Source organism: Equus asinus, chromosome 11 (assembly GCF_041296235.1).
Source record: "Equus asinus isolate D_3611 breed Donkey chromosome 11, EquAss-T2T_v2, whole genome shotgun sequence".
NCBI lineage: Eukaryota > Metazoa > Chordata > Mammalia > Perissodactyla > Equidae > Equus > Equus asinus.
In genome coordinates this window covers 71,450,413-71,467,282 of record NC_091800.1, presented here as the reverse complement: position 1 = coordinate 71,467,282, position 16,870 = coordinate 71,450,413, and the positions used below count along the sequence as shown (strand labels likewise).

Genomic DNA, 16,870 nt, shown 5'->3' with positions numbered 1-16,870 from the left:
GACGCAATGAACATGAGTGGATGGTTCACAATACTCCCCACCCCAGCCTTCCGACCCTCAATATATCCCACACATCAGTCTTCTTAGCAAATAGCTCAGCCTCATTCAAATATGAGTAATCACGGAGTAGGAACACGGGCAACAGGCAGATAAGAACACGTGCTATAAAAATAAACAGGAGTGGCTACAGAACGAAACTGCAGAGCCTGTTGGTCCAAAATTATTAAGAATTTCCAGACAGCGAAAGCAGAGCAGTAATCTAAGCATGGGCCCCACATGAATGCTCAGGTCACATGCCGCGAAGACGGCCCTGGAAATCAGCAAAGGCAACAGACTAAGAGTTCAAAAAGACACTTTTCCATTATCTCAAAAATATTAAAGATTAAATGGTCTTCCTAACAAAAGAGGCTCAGAGACAATATATGAAGGTTCCAAGAATTATCATTAATCTAAGAGATTTTAAATGGAGTGATGGAGCTGAAGAAATGAATTAAAATAAAATGACAGAATGGCAGCCACACATCCTGAACAAAGAGACATAAGGAGCAAACTTGAGGAAATCACTCAAAATTAAATAGAAAGAAACAAAGATACATAAATGATTACAAGAACGAACGCTAGATTTGGAAGACAAGGGAGACAGACCATAGCAACCATAGTTCTTGAAAAGTGAATAGTTTTCAAAATATGTGCAAAAATATTAAAAGATCTAATAGAGGAAAATTTTCTGATACAAAGACCGACTTGACTCTACAGATATTATGGTACACGAAGTCCCAGGAAAGTGACATAAAACCACCAATGCCCACACAATGCTGGGAAAGCTCTAAACTCCAAAAAGAAAGAATCTGACAGGCACGTCCAATGGAAAAAGCTGGTCACATGGAAGCGAGAAAAACATGAACCTAGCCCCAGCTTTCTACTCCAGAAATATCCAATGCTAAAAAAGAATAAAGAGCAATGTCTGAAATTCTGAGGGCAAGAAAGTGTGACCCAAGAACTTGATACTAAGCCAAATGGTCCTTCAAAAATAAAGACAAGAAAAGCCATTCTCAAGCAGTTAAGAGAACACGGTACCCATGAGGACTGCAATTTGTCAATGAAATCCAGCCAACCTAGAAGGAATCAAAATTTTAAAAAACTCAGGAATTGCAAAACCACAGTAAAAAACTGATGATAAGTACTGAATCCATCCCAAAAAGGACTAGTAAAAGAACTACAGGAACTGTGATATTACAGCAGAATATAAACGTTGCCATCCTCTCCACTGTAAAATTCAACATTGATAGAAATTTGGAACTGGGGGAAAGAGAGGTGGCACCAGGTCAGAGCTATTTTTTTTACTTTTCAAAGGAGAAGTCAGTACGTCTCCATTTAAAACAAATAGTTTATACCAAATTATTCCACTCTCAACAGTTTTATCATCTTTTCTCAGAAATTTAGTTTCTAAAAGATAGCTCATCTCCTTCATAGCAAAGAAGTCAACAATTCTTTCAGGGGCCGGCCCCATCGCCGAGTGGTTAAGGTTGCCGGCTCCACTTCGGGGGCCCCGTGTTTCGCCAGTTCAGATCCTGGGCGCGGACTTGGCACTGCTCATCACGCCATGCTGAGGTGGCATCCCACATGCCACAACTAGAAGGACCCACAACTAAAATATACAACTAGGTACTAGGGGGGATTTGGAGAGAAAAAGCAGAGGGAAAAAAAAAAAAACAATTCTTGAAATCTTGCTTCAATTTCTTTTTCTTTGCTTTAATCAAAGCCAATTTTATTTTATACCTTTAAGTAAAATAACACGTATGGTAAGATCTCATCCGTCCTTCTAACTATGCCCGTGACAAGTCCTAGACAGAATTCACAAAATGTTAACCATATTATTTCTAAATGGTGAAATTTGAGGTAAGGGTTTTTTTTTAACTTCTTCTTTGTACTTTTTTGTATTGTTTGAACTTTTTTGTAATAAGAATGTATCATTTCCCCCAACAAGTCACTTTTTAACAACAACAAAGAAAATCTTACCATTACCACCTAAAAAACTAATTTTACTGGTGCTGCTCTTCTCCATTCCTACCAGTCAGGCAAAAATCTAAATTTAAGTCTATTTACTTCTTATTATTCTTATTATCTCCATTTTACAGAGGATGAAACTAAAACTCAGAGTAGTTAAGTGATCTGCTCAAGGTCACCGAGCCAGGATGGGACCCTATGTGGCCAAGGTTTCACAGCATGTGGGCTGACAATTCCTGGAGTTAATTTGGCTCACTCCATTTTTTTTTCCACCCAGGAGGCACATCTGTGCCCAGAGTGGCAGGAAGAAGTGTGATCTGCAATGAAATGGGTCCACTCACTCATGCCTGGTAGACACGGAAACTGGCACAACTCTTCGAGAAAGCAAGCTGGAAAGAGGCAGTCAAGAGTGTTAAAAATTCTAATCTATTTTAACACAGTATTTCTATTTTCAAGAATCGAAGAAAAACAATCACAAAGACAGGAAAACGTATATAAATAAAGATATTAAAGTGGAGGGTTATTTATACTAACAAAAAACTAGCAACACAATGTCTAACAATAGAGGATTGGTACAGTAAAGCACAGTAGAATCATACACTTGATCACACACAGACGTTAAAATGCACATTATGAAGGGGGCTGGCCCCGTGGCCGAGTGGTTAAGTTCGCGCGCTCCGCTGCAGGCGGCCCAGTGTTTCGTCGGTTCAAATCCTGGGCGCGGACATGGCACTGCTCGTCAGACCACGCTGAGGCAGCGTCCCACATGCCACAACTAGAGGAACCCACAACGAAGAATACACAACTATGTACCGGGGGGCTTTGGGGAGAAAAGGGAAAAAATAAAATCTTTAAAAAAAAAAAAAATGCACATTATGAAGGAAGACAAGTGTCTCGGGAACATCCTCACCAAGTGAAGACAGCCCACTAGCACTCCTAGTTAAACGCAGCAGACCACATCAGACATTCGCCTCTATTTCCTCTCCAATCCCCACCGCAATGACAATAATTAAATTAAGAGGCAGGGTCCCAACAAAAGGAGTCAGAAGAAAGAGACAGTAGAAAAAAAGAATATCAATAATATTTTAGAAGAAAGAAAGTGAATTGACCACTGTCAACTGACTTAGCAGAAAGCTGGACCCTAGGCCTGCAGAGGGAGATGACAAGAAGCTGCACACTAATTCCAAGACAAAACTCTGGAAAGCTCAGGAATTGCAGGCATCAGGTACCCCTGCAAACAGGGGGTGGTGAACACGGGAGGCCCAGCTGAGATCTGGAAAACCTCCCACCCTCTTGGCCTGGTAGGAGCACGGCATTTCCCTTCTGTGGAGACTGAACCTGGGGTCCCCAACAAAAAAGATGAGTTCCAACCCAATTACCCAAAGGAGAGGCCCAGCAGTGTGCAAGCCCTATCGACACTCATCGATTCCAGTCAGCTTTTGTTGAAGTGTCTCCCTCTTACCTGTAAACAGGCAGAGATAACCAGAACAGGAAGCCTGCAACATGAAAGATGGGAACAAATCGAACCGTTGAAGGAAAGAAAGATCTAGAAGTACTACCCTAAGGGAGAGCTGATAAATGATCAACAGTTCTTTACACTGTAAGCTCGTTCATCTCATTTGCTCCAAATGGGGATGCTTGGGTGTCCAGGAGAGTAACCCATACAGCTTCTCCCCCATCCCATGGCAGCAGTGTTTGGTGGCACTCTGTGAGTAAGTTACTTCTCATCTTCCATACTAGTAAGTGGAGAAATAAAGCCACAGTCATACCACTTTATAGTATACATCTGCTGAATGATTTAGAATTAGTAACCAATCTAGAGGCTGGCCCTGTGGCATAGTGGTTAGCTTGGCATGCTCCACTTCAGCAGCCCTGGTTCGTGGGTTCGGATCCTGGGTGTGGACCTACACTACTCATCAGCCATGCTGTGGCAGCAACCCACAAATAAAGTGGAGGAAGATTGGCACAGATTTTAGCTAAGGGCTAATTTTCCTCAGCAAAAATAAAAAAAAAAAAAAGAATTGTAACCAATCTAAATTATATTAGCAAATTATTTCAAAACTTAATTGTGAAGATAAACATGAGAAAAACGAGAGTTAAAATATTTGAATATGACTACTTCTAGGTATTAGGAATGAGCAGAATGAGTCTGTTGGAAGCCTTATCAGAATGTGTTGGAAAATGAAGGTGAGGTCAGGGAGCTGAGCAGCAAATGAAGATTTCCATCTGAGACTGAGGAAATTGGCCAATAGAGGGAAAAGTTTGGGAAAGAAATTTTTCAGTTCGCTTTTGTTTTTTAAGACGGGAAAGACAAGTCTATAGACTAGGAGACGGAGCCAGCTGAGGAAGATTAAAGAGACACTGGAGCTCCTGCAATCCCACTTCTGGGCATATTTCCATCTCTCACTGAACACGGCAACTTATTCCTCTCCTAAGACAAACACAACACACCCACACTGAGTTCCTTACGCGGGACTAGGTCATGTATTACGCAGATTTTCATAGGAACGGATCTCCTATCTCAACTTTGGCTGTGGATCCCTTGAAGACAGAAACCATGGCTTACACTGCCTGTTTCTGAATGGCCAACAGAACAGGGGCCTCAATAAGGACTGGTTGGTTAGGGCAAAGTTAATTAAACTAAGCTGCCCAGCAGTCTGTGACCCAAACACCTGTGACAGAGAGCGCTCCAGCAAAACCTTCAACCTGACTTTAACCTGGAACCACACCCACCCATCCTCATTGGCCCAGGTTCCAGGCAGAGGCAGGGTAGCAGCTGAGAGGACAGACCCAGTAACCAGCCTGGGTTCAAGTCATGGCTCTACTGATTACCAGCTGTGTGAGTTTAAGCACGTTGCTGGACCTCTCTGTGCCCGAGTTCCTCATACATAGTGGTCCCTACCTCTTAGTGTTGTTCTGAAACAAATTAATATATGTAAAGTGTTCAGAACCATGACTGACATACAGTAAGGGCTCTAAAAGTGTGGGTTACCATTCAACGAGGGAGAATGGCAAGTGGACAGGAGACGAGGCAGAGAGTTCAAGTGCCCGGCAGAAGGGAGTCGTTTCACAGAGCTTCTCTGAGAACTGTCTCTGCCAAAGCTAACAACACAACGCTTCTGTACGGTGACTCACCAGCCCACTGCCCAGATTCCTCACTTTCTATCAGCTCTGTCAAAGGGTTATTTTCTTCACTTCGAGCCTTCCAAAAGCATTTGGAATCTGCACAAAAGAAGAAATATGAAACTTTCGGGTGGTGATAAGCAGACATTCTAAGCTTCTGCTCCGGGGTTCTCCTCGCAGCTCTCACTATCATTTCTGTCACAACGTGCTGTGGAACTCCTGAGGCAGGCGACACCCAGCTACACCCCTCGAACAGTGTCAGGGGTTCCAAGTCATCAATCAACCTTTGAGAATATTCCAAAGATACACTAAAAAGATATATATATTTAGTCCCACTTTAAAATAACAGAGTAAGTCTCATTACTGATAATTTGCAAAACCAAAGCAGAAAGGCAGTCATGGCAAAGCGATGCTAAATTTGGTGGTTGGTTTACCAGTATGCAGTTGGTAAACAAAAGTTGTTAACGTTTTGGTCAATTTCCTTCCAGTCTTTCCTCTAAGTATCTTTAATGTATGAAATAAAGATTCTGGGGGCCGGCCCAGTGGTGCAGTGGTTAAGTGAGCATGTTCCACTTTGGCAGCCCGGGGTTCGCCGGTTCGGATCCCGGGTGTGGACATGGCACCACTTGTCAAGCCATGCTGTGGTAGGTGTCCCACATATAAAGTAGAGGAAGATGGGCATAGATGTTAGCTCAGGGCCAGTCTTCCTCAGCGAAAAGAGGAGGATTGGCAGCAGATGTTAGCTCTTCCTCAAAAAAGAAAAAGAAAAAAAGAAAGATTCTGGAGTTGGCAAGCAGCCAGCCAGGACTCCAGTGGAATCCACACACCCACTGGCAGTTGAGTCCTTCCCATCACGATCACTCCAAGATCCCGGGTGTGGCGGACCCCCGACTTTTGCTTAAATAACTGCCAATAGGGATTCGAACCCTCCCCTGCCAGCGCCATCTTACACAGCAAACTAGGGGGAAGTGAACAGAGCAGCGTGGGGACAGGCGGCCTTCAGCTAGAACTGTGGTCGGCCATACTTTATTCTCTCTGGATTGAGGTGCCTTTCAAACTAGTCTCCCACCACATCACACCCCAACCTCAATCCCTTGGTCAAAAGTGCACATCTGCCAGGCTGGTAAAAAAACAACAACGAACTCTATTTCCTTTTCATTCTTTAAAGGCGCATGTAATGAATGGTCAATAAGGCATTCTGATCAGCAGGAGACTGTTATCACATCCAGGTGAGAAAAATCTGGCCAAGCCAAAGCACTTGGGTGCTTTCGTTCATTGCAACTTAATGAGGTGGCCCCCTACCCAATCCCCGTGACTGTGGGATTCTGGTTATAAACTCTCCGAAATCCTGAAAATACCTCACAGGTCTGCATTCTAGGGTTGCAAACCCCTTAAGATTTCAAAGACTCCAGGTTGAGAGGCAAAAACCTAGAGCAAATGAAAATCGAAACCTGAAGAAATTTTACCCAGGATGACTGATATCCTGAAATACACAAACTTCCTTCTAAGGAATGCTCATGAGTACCACCTGAAATTTAAGTGAACCATGGAACAATGTGCCATGGACTTTTTATTTACACCAACTGCCCATAAAAATTCCTCTCCTGCTTTGCAAGGACAGAACCGTGAAGAAAAAATGACCTAATTAAACATGAGATTTCCTGGCTTACGGCTATGCAGAAGACTAAAACACAATGAAAGGATGCTGAATTTGGAAGGGATTGGGTGCCAGACTCATTGAGTGAACTGAGTGAATTGGGTTTGCTTTTTTGACGTGCGGATCCAACATTCAAGCGAAACAACGTGAGCATGACAGACATCCTTAACTACTTTTATTTATGAAGCAAGCAGAATGCATATTTTCCCACTTATCTACTGCATATTTTTCAAAATGTGATTATGCAGCACTAGGAATGCATCCTTTTGGCACAATTTGTCAGCCTGCCTTCAATACTGGGTTGCTGCCAGAGCAATACAATAGAGCGGGTCTGCTGTCTCTCACTCCAGCTTTCAGAAATGTGCTAACTTATCCCACACTCTCACTGGGCTCCAAACCCCCCACCCTGTCTGATTTTGCACAGATGTTCAAGGAGAAAGAATTTTTTTTCTTTAAATGAAAGTCAAGGGCCTGGCAAAAATACTGTATAAAGAAATGCAAAATTCAGCACGGTGTTGAAAAGCTGGCTATTAGCTCACTTCCTTCTCTCTCCAACTTCTCCACTTCCAAAAAAATAAACATGGAAACTATCACACTTGCCCAAGGTCTAACAAAAAGCAGGAAGTGGGCAGCTTACGGGCTCACAGGTCATTTTCCTCTGTTCCTTTATGCTGAACTTTAAGGAGCTGTTGGTTTCGTGGGTGAGTATTTTAAGGGTGCTTGGCGAGAGGCAGCCTTGTGATTCTTGTTCTTTTGGCTACAGCCCCTGGGGAGGCGAGGTCATGGGGAAATTCCGAGGGGTCACATCACTCAGTGGCACGGGTAAAGTAGCCTGTCTGAGACCAGAATCATACCCTGTGCCAACCCCCATGACACCCTATTTTCAGAGCCTTGCTTCTTCTGCCAGTTTCTCCCTCCTTCCCATCACTTCCTCCCCGTGGCCACCAAGAACTCCTTCGGCAGCCAAAATTAAATCAGTAGCCCGGTGTCTGCTGGATTCCTACTCAGAAATGTCTCATTCACGGCTAATCAGAACTGGGATTCTCATACTTTTTCCCACCCCACCCAACAGAACAGCACACAGCAAAATAAGCACAACGCGAGCCCCACGTCCCTGAGTTGTCAGCGACATCTTCTCTTTGTTCCACCCAGAAGAGAACTGCTAAACTGATGTGAGGCTGGCAAGCACCCACAGAGAGAGTGAAAACATCTGCGGTCTAGAGATTAAAAAAAAAAAAAAACCTCTCAGTCAGACTGTATTTGATTTTCCGTGTGATAGAAAAATGAGATAGAAACATGGGAACGAGTGCGTGTGCAGACACACGCAGGGACACAGGTATGTTGAGCAGCAAACCTTGCAAATATCAAATCATATACATTCTCTCAGACTAATCTGTAAATATTGGACTGAATCTGCACCCTTAGAAAAAAATTTTGTATAATTTTTTTAACGATTTAGGTCTGGTATAATGACTGCTTCTGCAGTAAATCTTTCGATCATTTTATATTGCACCCTTGCCAAAATAAAACGAACTTTCAGTTGAACATGGCAGATAAACCACATGCCTACATCACCTCTCCCACCAAAAATCCTACCAAAATGACAGTAAACATACCTTTTCAAAAAGACAAAAATATACAGCAGCAGAGAGAAGACATTCAATTGACTCTCGGATGATGGAAAGCATGGGAAAGTAACCAATGTTTTGCACCCTAAGCGATGCTCAGAGGAGTTCCAACAAATAGGCCAGTTCCCACCCAGAGTTCCTGGGAGGCTCCCACTGGAGGGAAAGGTGAGGGGAAGGATGGAAAAGGAGACACGCAGGTCAGATACAAAGAGGATGGACCTTGGAGCCCCAGGTCCCTCCCTCATCTGCCCAACCACCAACCAAGAGGTTTATTATGCAAAGAAATTGAACTAGGGAGATCCGAAGCTCATATAACAACAGGCACAGTGAGAAAGAAGGATGTGATTCAGGGCTGAAAACGTAGCAAGAGATGCGGTGGAAATTAAGGAAAAGGCCACTTACTACCTCACGGGACCCAGAGTCCCCTTCCTCCATCCTGCTTCCTGGATACTTGTAGCTCATCCCAGGCTTATCCCAGGCAGGCCTGGTGGATTTATTCTCTGGAGAATCTGAATGAAGACACACACTGACATTTGAGGGTTGCCTCCAACACAAAGACCCATTTCTGCTTCATCACTTTAAAGAAGAATCAACAATCAACAGCGCTGTCCACACGCACAGAGATTCAGGTCTGATTCTTTGCACTTTACTCTTAATACTTGCTCTGAATAGACAGCCAATGATCAGCAACATTTAAAGAAAGCCTACGAAATGGAAGTCAGGACCAAAACACAGAGGAGGATAAAAGCTGTCTGAAAAGACACAGACGTTACAGGGAGCAGAGGCAACATTTTTTACATCCAGAATTAATATCCCCAGAGAGAATTCATGTCTCAAAATATAGGGAGAGATGCTATGAAAATATGGATAACTGAAATTTTGTTTTTCTACAGTTAATTGAAAGGTTAACTTGTGGAAATTTCATGGAAAATAGAGCAAAAAAAGATGGAAATTTAAAAAGATTAAAAGAGAATCTTCTACAAGCTGTAACACTCAAATAATAGGAATTACAGAAAGAATTGACAGGAATTATTTTTTAAAATTCAAGAAATGTCCCAGACTGATAGACAAGAGTCTTCAGACTAAAACTAAAAGCAAATGCCCAGCATAAATAATTTAAATGGACCCACTGATATATGCCAAAAATTGTAAAACTTTAAAATATGAGAAATTAAGTGATTTTCAAACGTTCCAGAGAGAATGAGAAAAATTAATCACATCCAAAGGATGCTAGAAGACAATGGAGCAACGTCTTCAAAGTTTCAAGAATAATATTTTCAATTTTTAATTCCATATGCAGTAAAATTATCAAGCAAATCTAAGCATACATTAAAGACATTTTTACATGCAAAGATTCAAAAGAAACATAGCTCCCTTGTACCTTTCTGAGAAAGCTACTTGAGTATATGTTCTATCAAAACAATGGTTCTATCAAAACAATGGCGTAAACCATGAAATTAGAAGATATGACATCCAGAAAAGAGTAGGCCCAAGAAAACAGAACAGTGAAGGAAAAATCCTGAATGATGGCTAAATACTAAGCTTAGAATATAACCCATTCAGACAGCAGTTGAGGATGGGCATGTTGCAGATGGTGGTACTCTAGGGAACAGGGGAACTGCATGGTTATATGGTGTGTTTTAGAGTTTGATAAAATTAGTTGAAAGAAAATTGACAGGTCTGTTGAAATTATTTGGAAAAAATCAGCAATGGGTACATAGAAAATCAAGCAAATTTTTAAGAAATGAATTATCTCTAGGAAATACAAAGTTTTTTGAAGAAAGCAATCATAGGTCAGTAACTGGCTCAGCAGTGAACACTCCACAAAGTGATGAAAACGTACACAGCAACTGCTGAGTTAACCAAACACTGTACTATAACCACACTGAGAGGCGGACAAAAGGAGAAACACAGGTGAGGTAGGGGTTCAGAGGGCGAAGTCACTGTCCCCAGCAGGAGGCACAGGCAACCTCGAAGTTTTAACTGCATCTTAAACAGCCTTTCAACCCATCATCCTGTTTTCAGATCTTCCACCCAGCCCACAAGTTCTCTCCACACACTGAAGGAGAGGCTCCCCCAAAATGAGGGGGGAAATGCGGAAACAGAAAGACATAGTCTGCTGGGAAAGAGTTCAGGAAGAGAAGCAAGGAGGACGCCCAGGATAACATTGTAGAGACCCGTGATGCAGACCAGGCCAGAGGGCCTACATCAGGTGATAGAGGCAAAGGGATGCCCAGGGTCACTATGGGGAAGATGGCAGGATGCTTACGAGGCCAGAGAAAAACCCAGCCCAGACTAGGGCAGCTCTGAAGACTCCCAGACAAACCTCCTCAAGAATAAAACAGAATGTCTGAGCATCTGATGGACTGGAATATACTTAAAGGGATTTAGGCAAGAGGTGAGAGTTTTGGAACGAATTAGATAAGTACATGGAAAATGAAGCAAAGGAAAGATAGATAATTATTGACTTCAGGGAAAGCAAAATTGGGCAAAAAGGAGAAATAGCCATGGTATAAACATGAGCCACACGGCTAACAGCGTGGCTCAGCTGTCAAGAGTCATAACAGAGTCTATCACAATAGCATGACATCAAATACTCATCTATTGGGAGTCTGTTTTTTATTCTTGTATAGATGCATCTCATTACCACTGGTTATTATTAGAAAAAATAAATCCCACATTACTCTTTGAACTAACATAAATTTTTAAAAATAAATCATTAAGTTCTAGAAAAAAATGTGAGATTTTAAAGAATGCTCTCAGACTGCAGAATATCTCTCTAAACGCAACCTAGGTTGCAGGCGCCATAAAGGAAAAGATTGATTAAGTCGAAAGCCAAAAGCCAACTCAGGAGGACAAGGCAGTTAAGACACATTTGACAAAGGGCTAATTTTCTCCACAAGCAAAGGATCTCCTACAAATCAATGAGAAAAATACTTGCAACCTAACAGAAAAATGGGCAAAGGACAAGAACAGGTAGTGGATAGATCACCAAGAAAATCCAAATGGCTTGTCAACAGTTGAAAATGTGTCCATCCTCAGCTAGTAATAACAAAAATGCAGAATGACAGTGAAGAGCAATGGGCATTTCACCGGGCAGATGAGGGGAGGTGAAAACGTTTGACCTCTTCACCGTGATGAGGCAGGGACTCTGAGCCAGACTGTCTGGGTTCAAATTCCAGCTTGCCACTTACTGGACGTGGCCCCTGCGCGGGTTCCGTCATCTCTACTGCTTCAGCTCCTCATCCGTAACCCACTGATAATGACAGCACCTCTAAGGGCTGGTCTGAGGATCAAACAAGCTAATGTTTGTAAAGCACATGAAATAGTTCCCAGCACACAGTAAGCACTAGGTAAGACTTAGTAAACCGAACAGACAAATGGGTAGAAACTCTTGGAGGGCAACATGGCAATATCTATGACAGGAAAAACAAAGAGACCCTTTGACCACAATTTCACTTCTACAACTTATACTTCAGACAGACTCACCAAGAGACATCCAGGTCTTCACTGTTGCATTTTCATAAAACAGCAAAATATTTCAAACAACCTATATATGTCTATCAATAGGGACAACTTTACAGATAGTTGAAGGTACCCCTATAAAATGGAACCGTATGTGCCAATAAAAAGAATGAGGCAGGTCTGAGTGTACTTAATATAGAACAGTCTTTAAGGTGCATTAAGAGACGAGAACAAGATCAACACTTTATATAGTGCATGCTCCACTCGTGTGAAATGTCTATGCAGAAAATATTTCTGGAATGATATTTTTTTAGACGATGGTAGTTTATCAGATAAAGGTCCCACCAGGTTTGTATTAAAGAGTAAGAATCATGAATGATTCTTTCCAAAGTGTTAGAAAAGTCTCTTCTCTCACGGAGAGGAAACTTCCCCCGTGTAACTTTATTTTCTCTATTTGCTTAACAAAGCTTGTTCCCACGGAATTGTGTCAAAACAAACTTCAGCCTGACAAAGTTCAAACAGCCGTGAACGCCGAATTAGTGGGGCTGAAAACCAAGGCGTGTGGGTCGGTGTGCAGAGCAGCGGGCTCAGCATACCTATTAACAGTGCCATAGCTACAGCGCGTCTGAAAGCACTGACACCGCTTCTCAAAAAATGCCCCATTTCCTTTAATGTCAGCATAACACGCCAAATTACAGGACACTTTAAAATTTTTAAAAGATAAATAACAAAGCTAGACTCAAACAAAAGTAGAATTTTAAATCAGACTAAACTTCCTAGCATTTTAAGATGACTTGATAGCATTAAGGGAAGAATCGTATCCTTAACTTCGGACAAACCCAGCAGCTGAAGCTCCGGGCCGGCAGACGGGCTCTGTTTCAGAGACAGACACTTGCCTCTCACACACACACACACTAATGACAAGAGGAAGCTAAAACAACAGCCATGAAGAATGCTATATAATTCTCAAAATAATTAAGAACATGAGGTTGTTTCACATTAAGCAAAAACGGGAGCACTCTAAAAGATTAACAACGCGGCCCGGCTTCACAGCAGTGGGTGAGAACGCACGGAAAGCGAAGGCCCAGAGGGGTCGTTCTGTGGTGGAATCAAGCACAAATCAGAACAGTCAAGAGATTTCCTTAGGAAGAATCAAGACACTTCAGCATAAACCCACCAAGAACGCCCCAGACTTTCCAGCTCTTCCGGCCCTTTTCCACATTCTCAAGAGTCCGTGAAATGCTGCCTGGTGAGTGAGCATCAAGTGAACGGTCCAGATGTTCAGCCCACCTCGGGGTGGTCAAAACAAATGGCACCCCCTCCCTCACAACTGACCAGGGTGGCCAGGGGTCAGCAAACACTAACCGAGGCAACATACCCACGTCTTCCTGATCCTTTCTTCCCCTCCCCTCCCCCACAATCTTAAATGCTACTAGGTACACCGTTCACTTTATAAAAGACTATTTACTGGCGTTGATGCCAACAGCATTACTCAGAGAGAGTCAAGCAATCCAGTAATTTACTCAGAATTCAGCTGAAGAGGGGTAATCAGAAGTATGAGAAAAGGCCACGCTGGGTTAAGGTTACAGGCCACTAATGTAGGTATCATGGTCCCCAAATAAGGTTTTTTTCCCCTCCAACTGGGTATTTGTTTTTAAGATCTCGAAGCTCCTGATCTGAAGACACCTCAGCCGTTCCCAGAAGCTTGTTGGAGAATCTCTGACTTTCTGAGAGGCTGGCCAGGCCTGTACTGAGAGAGGCTGCAAGGAAGCCCAGACACTAATGGACGGAACTGTAAAGCAGAGAAACAGAGTCAGAGAAGGAGGATGACAAATAAATTTTAGATTTGCCATCAACCTGTGATATCAATGCAAGGCTCTGACAGACCACGGCGGCCAAACAGCTGGTGAGAAGGTCAGCTCAGGTCTGGGAGGTTCAAAGCAATTTTACCAAGAAGCCCCAAAGGGGGTCTCATTTCCCTTCTTGCAACAAAGATTGAATGACCGCCGACCACAGCTGTGGCCTGTGCCAGGCAGCAGTTACACGGAGGTGAAGAGAAGCCAGCGTCCACAGGGACAGAGGCAAGGAGCGTTTCCCAGCACGGCGCTGAGCAGGCCGCGTGCTCCCAGCTAGCCCACCCGCCCGCGGCAAACCTGCACTGCTCTCAACCCCACGCTGGCAGGTGGGCCACCCCACAGGAGCACCAGCTGGCAGAAGCGTCCATCGGCAAGGTGTTTCCTCTGACACTTAAGGCTGTTCTGGAAACACGCCTGCTACAGTTCTATTTTCTAACTCATCAGGAAGACTGAGCGCGTCTAGCAGAAAGTCGATGCCAGACCCCCTCCCCCAAACGCCAGGAGGGAAAAAAAGTCCAGCGATAAAAGAGGCAGAGGAGCGAGTCTTCATGGCCCCTCAGTCCTTCTAAGCACATTCTGGGAAATCTCCACATGACAAACATTCAAAGGGCAAGTCATCCGGGCCCCCTCCCCACCACTGCATTCCTCTGAGGAAAGGTCAACAGGAAACGACCTCATGAGACCTTTGACCTCAAACAATTTAGGGATTCCTGAAGCAAGATGGGGGGAGGGGTGAGAAATTCACACAACACATGTACCATACATTATAAATTTGAAAAAAAATTAAACATCTAAAAATTAAGGAAAATGCCGGATGTTGACAGTGGAGGAGGTTGGGGGCACAGGGAGTATCTGGGAACCCTGTACTTCCTGCTCCATTTTGCTGTGAACCTAAAACTGCTCTAAAAAATAAAGTCTACTTTTTTTTTAATTAAGGAAAGAAAACTATAGAAGGCGAATATGAATAAGAAAGCAATGTGCGCGTCGGGGTGCGTGTGTTTTGCCAGACTACTTTTCTCCACTTTTCAAAGTTTCTATGATGACCCTATTATTTTTGCAATTAAAAGACACGTGCAAAAGAAACGTGGTTATTTTTAAATGTTTTATTTTAAAAAAAACAAAACTCAGTGAAATATAGCCAATTCCCATGTGAAATACATTCGGCCGGCCACCAGTCATTCTGCGAACACGCAGAGGAGAGGCAGCCACCCTTGGCCTGCACCAGGCCGGCCCCCTGCAGCCTGTGCCGCCCGGCTTTGCCTCCAGGCCCACAGCACCTCACCTGCCTGCTGGATGGCTGGCATCCCCACTCAGGAAAAGCCGCATTTCACAGCGCCTTTATTATGTGGCTTCAATTTAACACCAGAACTCCTTCCTGCCCTGCCTCCCCCCAAGGCATTAGGGCCAAGCTCCAAACCCCCAGCCTCCTGGCCACCAAGACTCGAACCGCTTTCATCAGACCTGGGCTTCGGTTTCTCAAAGCTGACCTGCTCTAAGCAACCTACGGTACCAACAACTGTGTCTATCAGAGGCAGAGCGGCATCTTCAAAGATGAGCCCAAGGTGTGTCTTTAAGACTGCGATTCATCCCCCAAAAATGCCTTGAAGGAAAAAAAAAATAGCATTACACTGCTGAAAAGGATGCTGGAATCCTCTGCTGGCTGCTTGGACTGTCATCATTCTGACTCCAGAGCTGCGTGCCACTCGGGACTGGGGTGAGGCGTAGCCTTGCGCACTAAATTTAAGGGGGCACCAAAACACTCCGTAATTAAGATAATTTCAAAGAATATTCTTAAAAATCACAAGTAATTTAAAAAAAATTCATGACAAACAAAATAATACAATTTTCAGTAAAGACGGGCTCTGGCCTTGAACTCGCGGCATCCATCTCACCTCGCCCTTTTTCGGGGTGATCGGTTACTGCTGGACTAGGAGAAGATCCCCAAGTGAGCCACAAAGAAGAGTGGGACTCTAGGAAATCTGATTTCACTTCTTAGCTGTGTGACCTTGGGCATGTGAACCAATAATCCACGTCTCAGTTTCCTCTTCTGTAAAATGGAGATAATCCTTTCCTCACTGAATAAATGACCAAATAAAAATAGACGCAAAGTGCCAAGCACACCATCTAGCAGAGAACCTAACATGAAACTGACAGTCCCTCCAGCATCCCACCCAGTATCCCGATTCCAAGGAGAAGCCAGAACGTGATTCCCAGGTGCTGTGTACCCCTCTAGCTCACGCAGGAGACTTTCAAGCAATTTTCAGGGGATGGGTTCTGACAGGTGATTGCGTTTTCCCTGCCTTCACCCTGAAGACAGACTTTTCTTATCATGTCTTCAGTCTTACTAACTGACGGCCATTCCTAGCACTGAACTACGCTGGAGGACGGGAGCGAGTGGGCAAGGAGAACTAGAATGACGTCCACCATGCTTAGCTCCTCAGGACGAACAGGCAGGTGGTGCCCAAACGGCATGGCGTAGCTGGAAGACAAAACAACCTCTGCAATTCTCAGAATTTTCCTTCCTACAGCAAAGCATGGCCATTTTTTAAATAAAAGGAGTCAAGCCACCAGGACAGTTTCTAATCCCCTGTAGTCCTTGCTAATTTACCTACGAGCCTGGGAGAAGCAACTGTTCCCCCAACGGCTTTGAGCCTTACCACCGACTTTGGATCTGATAACGCTGACTCGGGCATTTATTTATATGACCTTGGAATGACTATTCTCATCTGGTACCTAGAGTCTGAGATCATGCTTATGAATTATTCTACCTCCAAAACAAAAGCACCCCACCGATCTGGACCACAGACCTCAGGCAACCTTGAACTTCCAAACCAGGAATAATGAAACACCTTTCAGTAACCATCCCTCCTGGAAGGCCACGGCTCACCCAAGTGTCATGAGCATCTACAATCCTTTGTTACGTGCCTCGGAAACACTAGGAAGAAGAAAATGACCTTCTAGTAGATGGTTTCAATAATACAGCAGGGGAAGATGTGCGATGCCCCAAGTATGTCTCACGTGACCGTTTCCATATGTGGGCAGGCTTGCCTTAATCTGCAGAAAAAAGTCTTACAATTTAAATAACATGGATGGCTAATTACAAAATCAAAAAAATTCATTATGGGAAATTTAGA

The 16,870-nt window shown here is 43.6% G+C and overlaps 1 protein-coding gene across 4 annotated transcripts in view; it reads right to left on the bottom strand.

The window, feature by feature from the left end:
- The window catches only part of FARP1 (FERM, ARH/RhoGEF and pleckstrin domain protein 1), a 288,920-nt gene that overhangs the window by 258,030 nt on the left and 14,020 nt on the right, over positions 1-16,870 (bottom strand). Inside the window, exon 2 of one of the 4 annotated variants that reach the window (XM_044779784.2) lies at positions 5,143-5,229. The exons of the other annotated variants lie outside the window; for them this stretch is intronic. The gene's annotated coding sequence lies outside the window, so the exon portion shown is untranslated. The remainder of the gene's footprint in view (positions 1-5,142; positions 5,230-16,870) is intronic. 4 annotated transcript variants of the gene reach the window in all.